Consider the following 17,535-nt stretch of genomic DNA (forward strand, 5'->3'; position numbering starts at 1 on the left):
CCAGTATTCAGAGCCATAGATTGAGCACAGAATCCTGACTACTCATCTATTTATGCTTTTCAATTGCTAAGCTCTTTAGATCTTTATAACCCTAAAACTAATTAATCAATTTGCTTCAAACTCAACTTGTTTTGTAGATCTAATAGAGAGTTAAAAACCAAGCCAAGTCCAAAGATTGTATGCAATGTACTGTATTTTTCTATATGTTAGGATATAGAAGAAACTCCAATTTGTTTCTTAAATGTTTTATACTGATATAAAAAGGGGCCTTTTTTAAGGCATAGACATAAGGGGGTAAAGTTAAGGTTGCAATATTGCAGATAATTATTTTTCTGCCACTCCCATCACACCAGCAACTCACCAATGAGGGAAGAACTAGCATAGACATCTCTTACACCATGTCGTACACTCTCCTTGCCATCAATGTAGGGGCATGTTGGGATGTGCAGCCAGTGCATGCTGTGTTCCAGCAATCCCCAGCTGGCAGATGGTCCCTTGAAGACTATTGCTAGCTAGTGCAGTTTAAAGTCTATACAGGTCTCTAACCTATGCCAGGGCCATGGCTGAGACAGAGAATCAGGGAGACATGTCCAGCTCCCTTGCAGTCCTGCTTCTCAGCTGCATCAAACTGACATTGGCTACAATAGAGAATCTGGCTCTTGAATTTTAACTATGTATTTCGTAACTTTAGTGGTTATTTTTCAAACTAAAAGTTGTATTAATACTATTTTAACACAACATTTCTTATTCCTCTTCTCTTCTCCCCAGTCATTTTTTGGTAAAGTCAATAAGACTCAAGCATATGCTTAAGGACATTGCTGAATAGGAATGAACTTGGCACATGTGTAAAAATTAAACATGTGCTTTGACAAACCAGGGCACCATTTACTATTTGCATCTTCATTTTTTTGCAAACATATTTAAATAGAGGCCCAGGTGAAAATCTAGCTCAGAATCCTTAAGCCAGAAGTTTTTGACATGCTAACTTGCTTATTCCCCAAGTCAAGTTCATGCAATCTTACATGTGAACTACAAAGGGTCTTTGTTTTAATCATACAACTCTTTGGATGATTCTAAAGAGGGAAAGGAAAATACTATTTAAATATGTAATAGTCACTATACTGTGAAAAAATCTTTAGCTTTTTCTAAGGTGCAGCTTCCTGGTTTCCATTCTCTGTGAGATTGCAGCTACCTTTGATTTTATTCCTTCACATCACTCAAACTTCACTCTTGCCATGGACTTAATCCTCAGTAAGAACAAGTGCTGTGGACAGTTAAGAAATTTAACTCCCATACAAAACTATGCAATTGAAAAGGATGTTCTGGTCTTACAAAGAACCATACTTCATTTTCATTACTGTTTTTGAACAAGCACCAAGGGCAGCTCTCCAGAGATCTGTATCTAATATATGCTCAGAAACAATTTGTCGACGATTGAAGTGATAGTCTCGACTGGAACTACAATCTATTGTGTCAACGTGTATTTTGGACAGGCTTTAATCTGTGGAGTCACTCAAGTGCTGTATAACTATACACATTAATCTCATTATGATTTTGATAAAATATAGTAACTGTCTATGCACAGCAGCCACTTTTCAAAATTGTGCCTTGACTGTTCAAAATTATTTCTTTTTAGAAATACACAAAGGATCTAGTCTGTATCACTGACTGACAACATTCAACATTTCATTGTACAGAATAAAGTCATTTTAAATCTCTGGGAGTCTCCTGAAAAGTTTCTAAAATCAGAAAACTATTACTGTGGGGGGATCTTTTATCATTTAAAAAGAACCAAATACATTTGGGGGATGAAGATAATTTCCCCCTAAGTAATTCTCAAGCTATGACATTCTACAACAATTTTCAACTTGGAGCAAGTTTCTGTTACTGAAATTTAATGTTCTTAAAATATCACAGGAATTTTCAGTACAAATGCTAGCAGAAGCTTCAATATAGTGGTCATTGCTAGGATGTTCAAATCAGCCTTATCTTAGTCCTCATCGTATGACGTACTGAGCATCCTCAAGTCCCATTGATTTCAATGGGGGTTAAGGGCATTTAATATCTCTCAGGATCATGTGGTTTGACATTTGAAGCTTTAGGAAAATACTCTGACTCTACTATGTATTTCTGATTGTTCTTCTATACTTAAAATCCAGGGAGTCACTCAAAGTCAAGCTAGATATGATGCATCCTGTATCAAGAAAACATAGCCTTTATTTACAGACAAATTAATTCCATGCTTTAAATGTGTTCTCTATCTTGAGCTGCTTTGTCCTTTACCTATCCATTTAAATGACAAAACTTTACAGGAAAGACAAGCACTGAAATGTCATTCTATTTAATTTTTTTGTACAAACCTACTCATTCTCTCAGCACATTTTATTAGCTGCTGGATTGACAGCGGAGCACATGGACACTCATAGAGAGGGTCTTCGCTGTTGGGAGTGGGAGAGGCAGGAGCAGACAGCAAAGCTTAAGAACATAAAAACTTAAGAATTATGATACTGGGTCATAACAATGGTCCATCTAGCCCAGTGTCCTGTTTTCTGACAGGAGCCCATGTCAGAAGCTTCAGAGAGAATGAACAGAACAGGGCAATGTATCAAATGATACATCCCATCTTGTCCAGTCCCAGCTTCTGGCAATCAGAAGTTTAGGGACACCCATGGCATCCCTAACTATCTTGGCTAATAGCCATTGATGGATGTGTGCTCCATGAACTGATCTAATTCTTTTTTGAAGCCAGTTATACAAAGTTCCACAAGTTGACTGTGTGTTGTGTGAAGAAGTACTTCCTTTTGTTTCTTTTTAAACCTGCTGCCTATTAATGTTATTGGGTGAGCCCTAGTTCTTCCTTCTTCACTTTCTCCACACCAGTCATGATTTTATAGACCTCTCTCAAATCCCCCCATAGTTGTCTCTTTTCCAAGCTGAACTGTCCCAGTCTTTTTAATTCTCCTCATATGGAAGCTGCTCCATAACCCTAATTTTGTTCCCATCTCTACTTTTCCCAGTTTGCATATACCGTTTAACACGAGGTGATGAGAACTGCACACAATATTTAAGGTGTGGGTGCACCATGGGTTTATATAGTGGCATTATGATATTTTCTGTCCCACTGCTAGTGGTTCCTAAAGTTCTGTTAGGTTTTTTGACTGCGGCTGCACTCTGAGCAGATATTTTCCGAGAACTATTCACAATGATCCCAAGATCTCTTTCTTGAATGGTAACAGCTAATATAAGCCTCATCATTTGGTACATATATTTGGGATTATGTTTTCCAGTGTGCATTTATCAACATTGAATTTCATCTGCCATTTTGTTGCCCAGTCAACGAGTTTAGGAAGATCCCTTTGTAACTCTTTGTAGTCTGCTTTGGACTTAACTATCTTGAGTAATTTTGTATCATCTGCAAACTTTGCCACCTCACTGTTCACCCCTTTTTCCAGATAATTTATGAATATGTTGAACAGCAACAGATTCTTGGGGGACCTTGCTATTTGCCTCTCACCACTATGAAAACTCTTTATACCTTTGTTTCCTATATTTTAACCAATTCCTGATGCATGAAAGGACCTTCCCTTTTATCCCATGAATGCCTGCTTTGCTAACAAATATTTGATGAGGGACCTTGTCAGGGGCTTACCAAAAGTCCAAGTATACTATATCCATTGGATCACTCATGTCCACATGTTTGTTGACCCCCTCCAAGAATTCTAATAAATTGGTGAGGCACGATTTCCCTTTACAAAAGCCATATTGACTCTTCCCCAACAAAATAAGTTCATCTTCATGTCTGATAGTTCTGTTCCTTACTATAGTTTCAAGCAATTTGGCTGGAACAGAAATTAGGCTTACTGGCCTGCAATAGCCAAGATCACCTCTGAAGCCCTTTTTAAAAAATCAGCATTATATTAGCTACCTGCTAGTCATCTGGCACAGAGACTGTTTTAAGTGATAAGTTATATACCACAGTAAGTAGTTGTGCAATTTCATATTTGAGTTCCTTCGGAACTCTTGGATGAATAGCATCTGGTCCTGGTCATTTATTATTGTTTAATTTGTCAACTTGCTCCTCCACTGATGCCTCAATCTGGGACAGTTCCTCAGACCTGTGACCTAAAAAGAAGGGCTTGGGTGTGGGGATCTCCATCCAGTGATGACGGAGGCAAAGAATTGATTTAGCTTCTCCACAATGCCCTTGTCTTCCTTTTGCTCCTTTAGCTTCACTGAATTGCCTCCCCTTCACCCCAGGTCCTCAATACAGGCACTCCTGACTTTGCTCACTGCTTGGTGAATGACTTCCTCCTATCTCCTTTGCTCAAGTGACACCCAAGAGAAGGAGTGTGAAAGATGGAAAACAGTGTAAGTTCTGAGAAGGAGATAGCTATTAGCCATCCTACCTGATTGGCTGGCTACATTAGAAAAGCCCTCACCCCAATCTTGGTTTAGTAAAGAGAAATAGTGAAATGAGGAGATCCTGTCAGTGGTTAACACAGCCTGGAGGAGGAGGAGAAGACAAAGTCATCTCCACTCTCCCCACACTACAGGAGGAGAAAAGAGGAATATCCCACTCCAGCTGCTTTGGAGTGAATAGAATCACTGAAAGATTCTCCCTAAGGATGAGAGGGCCCTAAGAGAAGTCTCCCTTACAGAAAACAGTAAGTGGGCCCTACCACGTGAGGATGGTATAGGAAAGTAGAAAGAGGAAAGAAACCTGTGGGAATGAGGGTATATGATTTGTAAGCAAAGGACTCAGTAATTTTCCCCCCCAAAAAATATTTAAGGTCCATTCAGTCTCTGACCCCAAGTATAGTAACTTGTTTCTTCATCATCTTACTTTATGAAGGAGCAGAAACATAGTAAATTAAACCTGATTTTCATGAGCAAGAGCATGTATGTATGCAGATCTCAGTGTAAATTAGAGAACATACTTTGTCTGAACATGATAGCCTTTGGTGTCTGTAACTGTGCCTGATTGGGTGCCAACTGAGGATGCCAAATTCAGGACAAACTGCTGAGAAACAAGGCAAACACAACCCAAAACTGGTGGTTATTCTTTCATAAGATATACCAAACTAGCAACAAAAGTAAACTCCTGTTTCACCACACTGGCTAACAAGCATCATGAAAGCAGTTTCCTTGGACATTCCAGTTCATATATCACCACCAAAAACACTGGATTCAGAGATGAGTGGTTCTTTACAACCAGTCTCATCAAATGAAAGGGTCGTCTGATCCCAAAGGATCAGCCACACATCCAGGTCAATATATAAAACTTAGATCTTACCCAAAAATCACGCTGATGCCAATCCTTTAGTATCTAAAATCTAAAGGTTTATTCTTGAAAGAAAAAAAGAAAAGTGAGAGTTAAAATTGGTTAAAAGAATCAAATACATACAGTATTTGCAAAGTTCTTGGTTCAAGCTTACAGCTGTGATGGAATAAATGGTTGGCTTAAGTCAAGTCTCTGGAGTACATCCACAGCTTGCATGGGTCATTCAGTCCTTTGTTCAGAGCTTCAGTTTGTAACAAAGTTTCTCCAGAGGTAAGAAGCAGGATCAAAGACCAAATGGGGGTGTTTCCAGGCCCTTTTATAGCTTTTGCCATGAGGCGGGCATCCCATTGTTCTTACTGTGGAAAATTACAGCAACAAGATGGAGTTTGGAGTCACATGGGCAAGTCACATGTCCATGTATTTCATCTAGTCACAGCAGAAAATTCCTTTAAGTGTAGATGTGCATCTCCAATGGTTCACTGTCAGTTAAATGTTCTTTTGATGGGTCACTCAATTTGACTAGTCCCTCCAAGATGTGCTGGCTAGCTACCTTGTGGGCGTTACCCCAGGGGCAGACACTTGAAATCCAGGTATAGAGCCAATACTTATAACTTCAAATACACAAATGATACATGCATACAGATAGCATAATCATAACTAGCAAATTATAACCTTTTCATAGATACCTCACTTGACAACCTTTGTACAAGATTTTCTGCAAATATATAACAGTGGTTGCAACAATGATCTATGTGGTCATATTTTAGTCAGATAATGTCAGTGTCTACTCAGCTCGTTATTCATTTTTAATTGTAACTCTCAGTAACAAATTCATCCTGGTTTTATTTCACTGCACCTAATGGAATTCCACCAGGGATGAATTTGCCCTAGTGAGTTTCTATTGCATTCATAGACTCCTTCTGGTGGCCGAAATAGTAAGTGTAAATTCTCACCAGTGTTAACCAAAACCTGCTATTAAGCTCAGATAAAATTCTTGCCTTGAGGTGATAACCTATGCTAAGTTGCACATGTGCTTTTCATCAGAAAAGCAAGGTGTGTTGTGGGCTAAAGGCTTAGCTGTTGGCTTTCAGGATTCTTCCACATTCCAAAATGTTCTTATACCTAGCTGTATAGGTCATCTGTTCTTCAGACTGGACCCCCAGATAGGGTTTTATTTGGTCAGAGGGGCATTTTCAGCAGAAACTAATGAAGTTTCTAACATCCTAAAACTGTTTAGTTTCAGTCCATTTGGGAGTGCTAGTTTATGCCCTACATGAAGTGAAAAAACTTACCCTGCATGTCCTTCCCTGGAGTGGAGTTGATAAGAAGCAAACTGCCAACTGTTGTTTGCACAAAAATATTTGCTAATGCAAAGATCACAATACCAACACCTGCAGCCAAAAAAACTCATGTGGATTTTTGATGGTCCCAAGAGGTGTTCAGTCCCATTGAAAAACATAACCCCGTGACATGTATAATCCTTTGTCTGTATATTTCATTTTACTCAGTTGCCTTAGGCCAGTAGTGTGAAAACTCAGCAAGATGTCTGTACTCGTTAAGATAAGGGAGAATACCCTTGTACCATTTGCAATGGATAAAATAGCACTGGGAATGTAAGTTGAAGTTCAGAGTAGGTCATGCATGGACAGAGCATGGTGTGCAGGGGTTGGTTCCTACAAAATAACAAACCCAATCTCAAAGTGTGTGATGTAATATATTGTAAGGAAATGCACATGTAAATGTGTATAAAGAAAGAGGTTTTCTGTATCCGCCCCCTTCATTTGCATCTGAAGAACTCACCATAGCTTTGTTCTAAAGCTAAAGTGATGAAATCTGGAGTCAAACTGAATTCTTGAGAAGTCAAGTGGAAAAAGGTCTCGCCAGCAGTCAGGAGCCAACTGCAAAATTTGTAGCTGGAAACAGAGATAGGGGAGCAGCAGGTGGAGCCAGTATTTTGGATCAGGCCCATCTCCAGTATTAAGCCTTCCCCCTTCCCCCCCCCTCAAATATATGGAATAAAGATAGTCTACCAGATTATTAACCAAGGGTTATGTGCAAGCATACCTCTCACACCAATGAAACAGTTGCCATACTCCCCCCATCCCAGAGATGACTGCATTTCAAGGGTAAGAAAAGTTTATGTAGCTCTTTGAGATTCTTTAGGACATTACTACATGAGGGTGTAGTGGGTTAGCTTTATACCATCCTACCAGTGCAAAGCTATTCTAAGGGAGGATCACACCAATGAAGAGGATTCTGGGCTGACATAGAACACACACTGTGACTCCTTTCTTTCCTGCTGTGGTGCAGAAGTCCTGGATGAGAGAAAGTGTGTGGGTGGGGCATCCCTGTGCCTTAGCAATCTCAGCTGTCATAACAATCCCTTCAGGCTGCTCTAACTTGGATCTGGGTCCTGGACCAGAGCAAAGTGGTCCCACAATAGGGGAAAATGCACAAATAGTTTAAAGTGACCATTTATGAGCAGTACTGAGCCCATACAAAGATCTCAGGCTCAAATGAGACACCATGGCTTGTCAGTCAGACAATTTGGCCCAATATATATATATATATATATATATATATATATATATATATATATATATATATATATATATATATATATATATATATATATATATATATATATATAAACTCAGCCATGTTATAAAAAGATTGGGTTGGAAAAGTCTGCTTCATAGGTTTTAAATATATGACCCTTACTACTTAAAAAGTAACATGAAAACACTTTGTGCCACTGTAGAGATTACCCAGACTGGTAAGGGGTTCTGTCACCCTTTGGGTTTCTGTTCCCTTTATCCTTGGGTGCCCCTGTGATGCACAGTTTTGGTTCAGACCTCTGAACACTAGAGCATCCCTACAAGCACAAGGTGTTACCCAGGCTTCCAACAGCCTACTTACTCCTTCCAGTGTAACTTCAATAGCTCATCCAGTCCCACCTCTTCCCAAATCCGTCCTTCCATTCTTAACTACCAGACACTCAGACCATTTCCCTCTGGTTTGTCACCACTGAAGGCATGAAGCCTGCCCTCTAGACACCAGTTTATTTTGGCACACACTCCCCACACAGTTTGCACACTAGGCACCTGCTTGGGTAAAAATAAAACAAAAGGTTTATTTAATAGAAAAAACAAATTCAAAGATAGAATAGTAAGGGAGAGCAAACACCTATAAGCTACACAGAAAACAAACAAAGATGCAACCTCTGGTTTTACACTTCTATCTTTGATAAAATCCCTTTTTCTAGCAGAAGTTACCTATTGCCTTTGAACAGTTTCCTGGCATACCCCCTAGCTTAGGGGCTTCTAGAGTTTCAGACGGCTTATTACTGAGAGGCTGCCTTTTTGTTTCTGGGTGCCAAACGTCAGCTATTAAAAGGGTTTTCTTTTCTTCTCTCTCTTAGTAAATGATGACTAACATTCATTCAAATTGTGGAGACCCCATCTTGATTCAAGAGACAGCACGTCTCAATGTCTTTCCACTAACATTAATATTCCACAATTTTCCTTTCCTGGGCTGGACAATGGCCGGATACTTCAAGTAGTTACATGTTAACAACTGGCATGGGAAGTGGCTCTCCCTGTCTGATGGCTCACGGTCCTGCTGGGAAGTGGAGCCAAAGTTTTAGGAGCACAATTCTGTATATGGACATAAAATCATAGCCATAGCTGTTTACACATTTCTTAATGATTATTAAGCTAACATCACAAACTTTCATAAAATACCTTACTCACATGTTTTTATATCACAACAACATTATATACTATCAGTTGATTCAATGGTTTACTCCTCGGGGTCAAACCCTTTGTTCTCCCCTTTGTTTGGCTGGACCTTGATTGTCACAGACATTTCATAAGAGTACTGTTATTCTATCTATGCCTAGTATTTCCAGAGCATACATCACCATAGTATCTAAATGCCATTTTACCAAAATAGAGATGGAGAAATATAAAAAAATGACCCTAACGGGAAGCATACTCTGCAACTTTGCAAGGAATGAGAAGAGACTAAACAAAACTATCGTAATAAATAGAAAGTCCTTTTCATGTATAATTGCCTTTGTTTTCTTTAACCCCAGAGTCTATTGTAAATTCTCTTGTTTCTCCCTTTTAGCTAGAGACACCCAATAGTTGATTCCGTATGCCGAAAAGAAACAAACAAACATTCTTATTTTTGCTCACTGAATTTTGACATGAGAAGATGGTTTCTAAATGGATGAAATTGTGGGCCTAATTAAGGCTAAGATTTTGTCATGGATATTTTTAATAAAAGTCAGGAACAGGTCATGGACAAAAAAGGAAAAATTCACGGAAGCCGTGACCTGTCTGTGACTTTTACTAAAAATATCTGGGACAAAATGGGGACCTACGGGTCACCACACAATCTGAAGCAGGGCAGCTGCACAGGGGCTAGGAGCCGCCTGTTGTAGCTGGGGGTTGTGGGTACCCCTGCCACCTGAAGCTTCAGGGGTCCATGGCGGCTGGGAGCTCAGGGGTTCCCCTTCGACCGCAGCAGCTGGAAGCTCAGGAGTTCCCCCGTGGCAGCCAGGAGCTTGGGGTTTCCCCTACCACTGGCAGTTCTGGGGGCTCCCACTGCCCATGGCATCAGGGAGCTTCGGGGCTCCCCCACTGCCTACGGTGGCTGGGAACTGCCTACAGGGTACCATGCCGCCTGCAGTGGCTTGGACCTCCGGGGGCCACCAGAGCAGTGGGTGTACCCTGCAGCTCCCTGCCCCTACAGGTGATGGGGGACCCGGCAGCTCCCAACCACCGCAGGCGGAAGTCACGGAGGCCGCTGGAAGTCACAGATTCCATGACCTCCATGCATAATCGTAGCCTTAGGCATAATTAGATACAGGATGAAGCCTCAATTTTATATAACGTTCTCATACATGTATTTCAAAACAGACTACTTTTAAAGCCATGCAACAATGAAAGACTAGATAAAAATAGGTCACACCAACATCTGTAAAGCAAGATTATTAAAGGGTTCATTTTATTTCTCCCTATGCAGAGCCTCTGCTCCACTGAGAGAGTATCTGTCGGTATCAAACCCAGCTGGGCAAAAAAAGGGCGGGAGAACAGTAATGTCATAAAAAAGGGTTTACAGAATCATCACTGGATGCATGCTTCTTCTGTCCCTTTGGGTCTGCTACAGCACCTCAATCTAGATGTAAACCCTACATTTTAAATTTCTCTGTTTTCAACACTTTAATTGTCCTCGAAAGTACAACAGACATATGTGAAGACTGTATCCCTGTAAATAACTAAATTGCTAATACTCAGCTATTTTCAAAGTTGTGCTGCAGATGATATGTAACAGCAGATGCCAGAAAATTAGCTAGAAATAGAAATGAGGTGCACTTGCTATACTATGGTTAATAGAAGAGACTAACATAACTAAAAACAGAAACTTGAGTATTCTCACACTCAACTTACTTTTGGAGACTGTAACATGAACTGTGACAGAAATGAGATCTCCTTATTCCACTTTGCTCCTTAGATCCTCACTAATATACAAATATTTACTGATCCATCTCTTCATGATTTTTTTTATTCTTTACATGAAAAAATAAGTCATATATCTATATTGAAATATAACCAGTGTAACAGTTAATTCAGGGTCCAATCTGTAAGGTGCTGAGCACTCTCAACTCCCATTAACTTCAGTGGGAGTTGAAGGTGTTCAGCTCCTGGCAAGTCTGGACTCTAATCCCTTTTCCTCTGCATAGTAAAATAACTATCAATTATGTACATGACAGGTGCTTAATTCTAGATTAGAGACAAATGAAAAATAATGTTTCTAGTGATAACATACCTTGTATTTGTTTATCCGCAGTTTCTAATCCCTACAATTCATATGCACTTTTGTAAACAACATTGATATGCAGTCATGAGTAATAATTTAGCCACCCTTTCACTGCCACAATATATTACATACTTAAATACATATTTCCAATAGGACCCAAAAATAGATCTTTTTTTTTTTTGGTCCTTTTTGAATTTTGCTGGTCACTTTCATGCTTATAAAACTTAGGAACTAATCAGACATTGCAAGGCTGGGCTGTGAAGGCTCCTCTACACAGTTCTACTAATACACTTCATTCCTGCCCTGCTGCATTCCTCCTGTTCCAGCCTTTGTCCTCTCTGGAGCAAAAACTGCCAATCATGATAAATTGTGTAGTGAACAAATGGGGACTAGAATGCGACCCTAAGCTCATTTTCAATTTTGATCTGAGCTACTATTTGAACTCAAGTAGTGAGGAATGCACTAAATAGGACAGGGCCATAGGGGAACAGCACTTCATGTACATTTGGGTCAGGGGCTATTGCTAGGATTTCTTCAGAAAGCCAGACATTTGCATATAAACAAAAAAAGTCAAAAAAAGTCAAACAAGTTTTTAAATAAGAATGTTGGCTAGACACAGACAGCACTTAGATACTACAGGTTAATAGATAATGTACAGGCACAAGAAAACTTTATTCTAGTCATTCCTCTAGCAACTGAGCATTAACCTCCCAAATGTCCAGCTTCATTCAACTCTAAAATTTTCAAATAGGTTATGTATAATGTCTATGCATAATTCCTAACAAAGAACAGTAACTGACTGCGGCCTGGTTTACTTGCCACAGTACAAATATAGCTAGAGAAAGTCCCTGGACTTACAGTATAATAAGAGAAACAATAACAGACAATATACAAGCAAAAATGTTGTCACCTTTTCTTTCATTTAATAAATTAACTCTTTATTCCCTTTCCACCCTCTATTATCTGAATACCCCAATCATCCAGCCCTGTGTCTGTTACCACTACATCTGGACAAACCATTTGCAGCAAACAATTTGGTAATCATATTTAGCCCTTTCCTTTGTTTCTATTTTTTGATGCAAACATATTTCAGTCTGTAGATTACTCAGTAGCAAGTATTGTTGTGGGTATTTTATACCCAACAATCTGAAATTATAGCAGTTTTGATTGGACACATAGCCTACTGAAAATATAATATACACTCTGGAAATTTGCTTTCCACAAATATACTGCAATATTAGCCTAATATTTGTTGTTTCAATTTGGATGAAGGAGGGTATGAATATATCTAAAACAAATTCATTTAACATTCAAAATGTGTGTATAAATAATTTGCAGCATTTGCTCAGCTCTAGTCAACAATCCATCAGACAAGGAAAATGAAATCCATAAGTTATCCTCTTCCCCCCAACCCACACATTTCACATCATTTCACTTTACTCCCTATGGAAACATGAGGAAAATGTCCTGGCCTACGATAGAAGAGGGCTCCCTAAATTCTCTACCTTCACTCTTATATGCCTTCGACTCCACCTCCCACCAACATGGCAGCTGCAAATGAAGGGATTTTTCATGCTTTCCCTTCCTAACTGCTAGTAGGAACTGAGCTGTCCACTCTTTCTTTTTGGCTGCTATTTGGGAGCTCTCTACTCTTCTTTTGGCAGGTCTTCACCAAGGAATGAGTTATCCCTGCTATCCCTGACACCCAATTCTTGATTGCCCTAATCATCCAAGCCCCCAAGTCAAAACAAGGCAAGTGGCAACCATAAAAATGGGCAATTTTTTCATCCCAATATGTCGGAATTCAATGGCATGGCTCCCATTGGAATTGACATAGCACTGAAAAAATACGCCGAAAGTCTTACTTTAACTGAAACTCCAGGAACATCTAGATAAAGGGTTAAACTCTTTCCTTCACATGTTTCATTATTGTCTATTGTTGCAGAGGTATCCAAACACCATGTGATAGAACATACCACATATACTACTGTTCTGTATTCCTAAATAAATAGTGTTGAGGAAGATGGAATTTCATTGTTAATTCAGTTTCTTTGCTTTTGTTATTGTATGTCACAGGCTCAGTGAGGGGATTTAAATTATTTTAGATTACTTGTTTTTCTCTTTTTTAGGAAGTTTTAATGAAAACTCTTATGAAACAGGATGGGAACTATCTATTTTAGGATTCTGTATAGTGCTCATTACTGTAGTGCTTAAGCTGACACTATAAACTCTAATGATTCTGAAAGAACAATGATAGCTAGTGTGATGGGGTGTCCACAGGAAGGTTCATCAGCCTGACAGAGCTAATCCACAGACATGGCCAGAAGGAGGTGCTTCACAGATGAGTAAAGAACCCTATGGCAATTTGGTGAGGAACATGTGCAAGTGATTACCCCTGATAAAGGGGCGTGTAAGAGGCTGTGGTGGACTGTATAAGGCAGTCACCCCGATACAAGGGGAGTGTGGAAAGCTATAGCAGAAAGAAAAAAAAAAGGGAAAGAGACAATTGAGACACAGTATATGGAAGCCTTTTTTGCAGAGGGTACATATATCCTCCCAGGCTAGACTCTAGAGTCACTACCCCTGTGGAAGGGAGCTAACAAACAGCAGGGAAGGATCCAGGCCCAACTGAGGTAGGTGCTGGAGAACCAGCAGGGACAGTGGGAGTCATATTTGTACCCGTAAACCTATTTGACACAGCTGGCTGAACAACAGCTGTATTTATTTAAATTCATGCAGGAAGAAATTAGCACCTGCTGCTGAGATTAAGAGTGGAAAGGAAGTACCCAGGGCTGGAGGCCAGAGACCTGGCCAAGGGAGTGATATGCCTGCATACCTAAAAAGAGTACTCCTACCTGTATGGGGACAAGAAGCCATACCTAGAAGGCAGGAAAACAAGAAAACTCAAAAGAGTCTAACCTGCGGGGAGAACTAAAAAGGGAGGGGAGTGTTTTGCCTGTGGTCGGCATCAGCACATAAGAAGGAGATGCCCATTTATGATCTGTGAGGTGAAGGCTATTGTAGGAGAGATGGCTAGCCAAGAAAAGGTTGAAGAATGACCTACGGACAAGACAAGGACAAGGGTTTGTTTTGGTGCCACAAGGTCAACCATATAAAAATGCACTTCCCTCTTAATAAAGTGCAGGGTCGCAAATGGGAAGGCATGAACCCCAGTGAGACAGGAAAAAGGAGAGGGTGTCCAGGGACTGGAGTATGCTGGGGACAGGCAGGGTAGATGTGATACTGATAACCATGGACCTGGCAGGTGGTCAACCCACACACCCAGTAGTGGATAGTAAAGAGCTAACAGATTAAAATGATTGGGACAGACAGGGCCCCGACAGACATAGGGACAAACAGAGGTAGAGCAGGCTATTGTGAGGACTTAGACCTTGAGTGAAAAGGTGCTGGGGAATCCTGTGGGTCAAATAAAGGGGCTACAAGAGAAACTAGTAGCTGATGAGCAGGTCTTGGAAAGAGCTGCAGAAGATACAGTTCCAGAGGGAAAAGTTGAGGAATGCTATGGCAGACCATGATAATCTGTGTCTCCTGGTAGATGGTTTGGAGCAGGAGTAGGATGACTTGCAAGCCCAGCTCTGGCAACTTCAAGGGTGGAGGCATCCCTATCTCTGTGGGTTACAAGCTTGAGGGAGAGGGTATGTGATGGGGGGTCCACCCTACACAAGGCTTGAAGGGGTTAAGGTGGACAGGTGGGCCAATTAACTGCCTAGACTGCATCTGGAGGAGGAGCCAAGGAGAAAGGACTAAGGCTCAGCTGGATGAACAGGAGGGGCCTGTATAAAGCCCAGTGACTGAAAGAACTGGGGGCTGCAGAAAGTGAGGCTGCAGTCACTCTCCAACTGAGGGAAGGTAAGTTAATAAGTATCTCAAGGATATAGCAGTAAGGTTCAGGACTGTGCTATAAATAATGCTAAAACCATAATTTTCTAGTTGTCCTGTTTTCTCCTTTTAATTATCTCTTGTGGAGCTGATCAATCCAAATCAGCATTTATTTGAATTGAAATAATTTCAATTCAACAAATAAGTGCCCAGAGTACCTTCATATAAATGTTGTATAACTGGTTACCACTTTAATCTCTCTGTTACCAGACACAAATTTACCATCACCATATCTCAGAGATGCCAGAGAAAAAGATGGTTTATAGTAACTAGTATTGTGTGCTCCTGAACCAGCAGAATTTAAATATCTTTCACACCCTGAAAGTCTTTTTTGTCTCTACTCCCCAAAGTACTTTTTAAAAAAAAACAAAAAAAAAAAACAAGAGAACAAACTTTTTCAAAACAGAGAAACCAATCTGGAAAAGCATTCCATTTTCATAGTAAGATTGGAATGTTCTTAACATGTGCAGCTTAATGACTTTTCTTAATTACTAGGTCAACCGTGCTACTTTGTCATTCCATGGATATGTACAGGAAAGAGCGAGCAAAAAGGCAGAATGCAAAGTACTAAACAAACGTTGCCAGAAGTTTTTCAGTTAAGAATCTTCCCCACAAAACTTGAATTTCAAGCAAGGAACAATATAGGCAGTTAAGGTAAACAAAGCTGTTTGAACAATACTACTTCTTGTCCTCTTTTTCCCTTTTCTTTTTTTTTTTTAAATAGCAGCAACATTTAATCTGGCATTTAAAAGATGATCCTTGCAAATATGGTTAAGCCCTGTATTCAATTCTGTTCAACTACTGGTGTGAAATTTTAATCAAAAAACTAGAGAGCTCATTCAAAGAAGAAATTAGTGAAAAAACTTTGGTCGTCTCTCATCAGTGAAAACTGATTTAGTTATGCAAATTACTGCTATGAATATTAAACCACTGATGAAAGGTTTTTAATGAAGGGATCTTTTGTTTTGGAAATGCAAGGGTATATGCTTTAATTTCTTGCTAATTTACTGTTCTTTGATAATGTTCACATTTTCCCCAAAGTGACTTCACTGATGGGTTTAATACTGTGAATAGAACTACAGGCCAACAATACTGGTTTTGACAAGCCTTCCCCTGTGTAACTATAGATCATGATTTGCAGCCCCTTATGCACAATTCTATTAGGGTGAATTTTGTCTACAGGGCTTTCCCTGAAATGAATTCTCATTTTAATGTTAGCCTCCTGCAGTTTTTAATTTTTAATCTGTAATATGAAATTGCAAATTTTACAAACATCATTTGAAACAGCCACTAGGACAGAACCGAATGCCAAAGTTTACATATTGCCTAATTAGACTGTTATGAGAAGCAGCTTATCAATGTCAAGCCAAAGATCATCAAAAACTCCAATTACTAATTTGAAAAACACATATATTTATAGGTTCATTTTGTTTAATTTGCATCCGATTAGCTTAATAATTGTTTAAAAATTGTATTAAGGTTAATAATTTTGTTTCAACTAGCAACACACCTGGGCTCTGAAAGTGGTTTAGCAAATTAATCTCTGCCTACAATAAAACTCAACTGTAATCTTTTCCATCATAAAGCACAGAAAATTCATTACTCAAATGACAAGGCAATTTTAAATATGAAAAGGCATTAAATCCATTTACCAGCGCGATCAATATTTTCTGTCTACAGCTGTATAGTTCGTCAGATAATTATAAAGGAAAAAGTCTACATTCAGATACGTAGCATCTTCTTAAAATGTTTCTGGATAATGCACCCGACTTTAAAAGGTTGCAAACAGAAGCCCATCTGCCTTACTGAATGCTGAGCCAAATTCTGCTTTGTTACATCAGTTTAATACAGTAGAATTTGGCCCAAACTTTTTAAAGGTTTTACAATGATCTGAGTGATTGGCCAGGCTCAATGTTAAGTATTTTTAAAGTACAAGCCACACAAATTAAAGTATTTATAGCTATTGTAATGAATAGTTGTATCTGAAGACCCTGTCCTAGGTTTATCAGGTAAGCAAGCTTTACAACACTAATTACATTAACTCTTATGCAAAAATGTGACACTTTAAATTGTATAAAATTCACTGTATAACTGAGAACAAAATTTGCTCCCTTAGATACTGTTCTTGCAAGCATCTGTGTGGCGCCAAATTGAAGGCAATTGGCCACTGAGTGGTCTGTCGACATGGATCTGCTTGCAGAATTGGGCCTGATTTAGAAGGGCATGCTACTGACTTCATCAGTACAGTGTCATCCTGTATATTGACCACTGAACAGTATACAGAATGAAAAAGAAAATCACAAAAGTGAAAAATTAGTCACAGCAACTATTATGATTTTGCTTTCCTTGATTCTACAGGTTCTGTAACATCAGCCATACATGTATTAAGGTTACTCTGTCTAGAAGACACTATAGTATGTAATAGTTTTTAAAGAGCTAGATATTGTTATGATTAGATATGAGTGATACAGATTACATTTAAACTCCCAAATAGTTTTGAATTTCAGTAGCTAAAAGTTAAAAAAGTG

Source organism: Lepidochelys kempii, chromosome 7 (assembly GCF_965140265.1).
Source record: "Lepidochelys kempii isolate rLepKem1 chromosome 7, rLepKem1.hap2, whole genome shotgun sequence".
In the NCBI taxonomy this organism is placed as follows: domain Eukaryota; kingdom Metazoa; phylum Chordata; order Testudines; family Cheloniidae; genus Lepidochelys; species Lepidochelys kempii.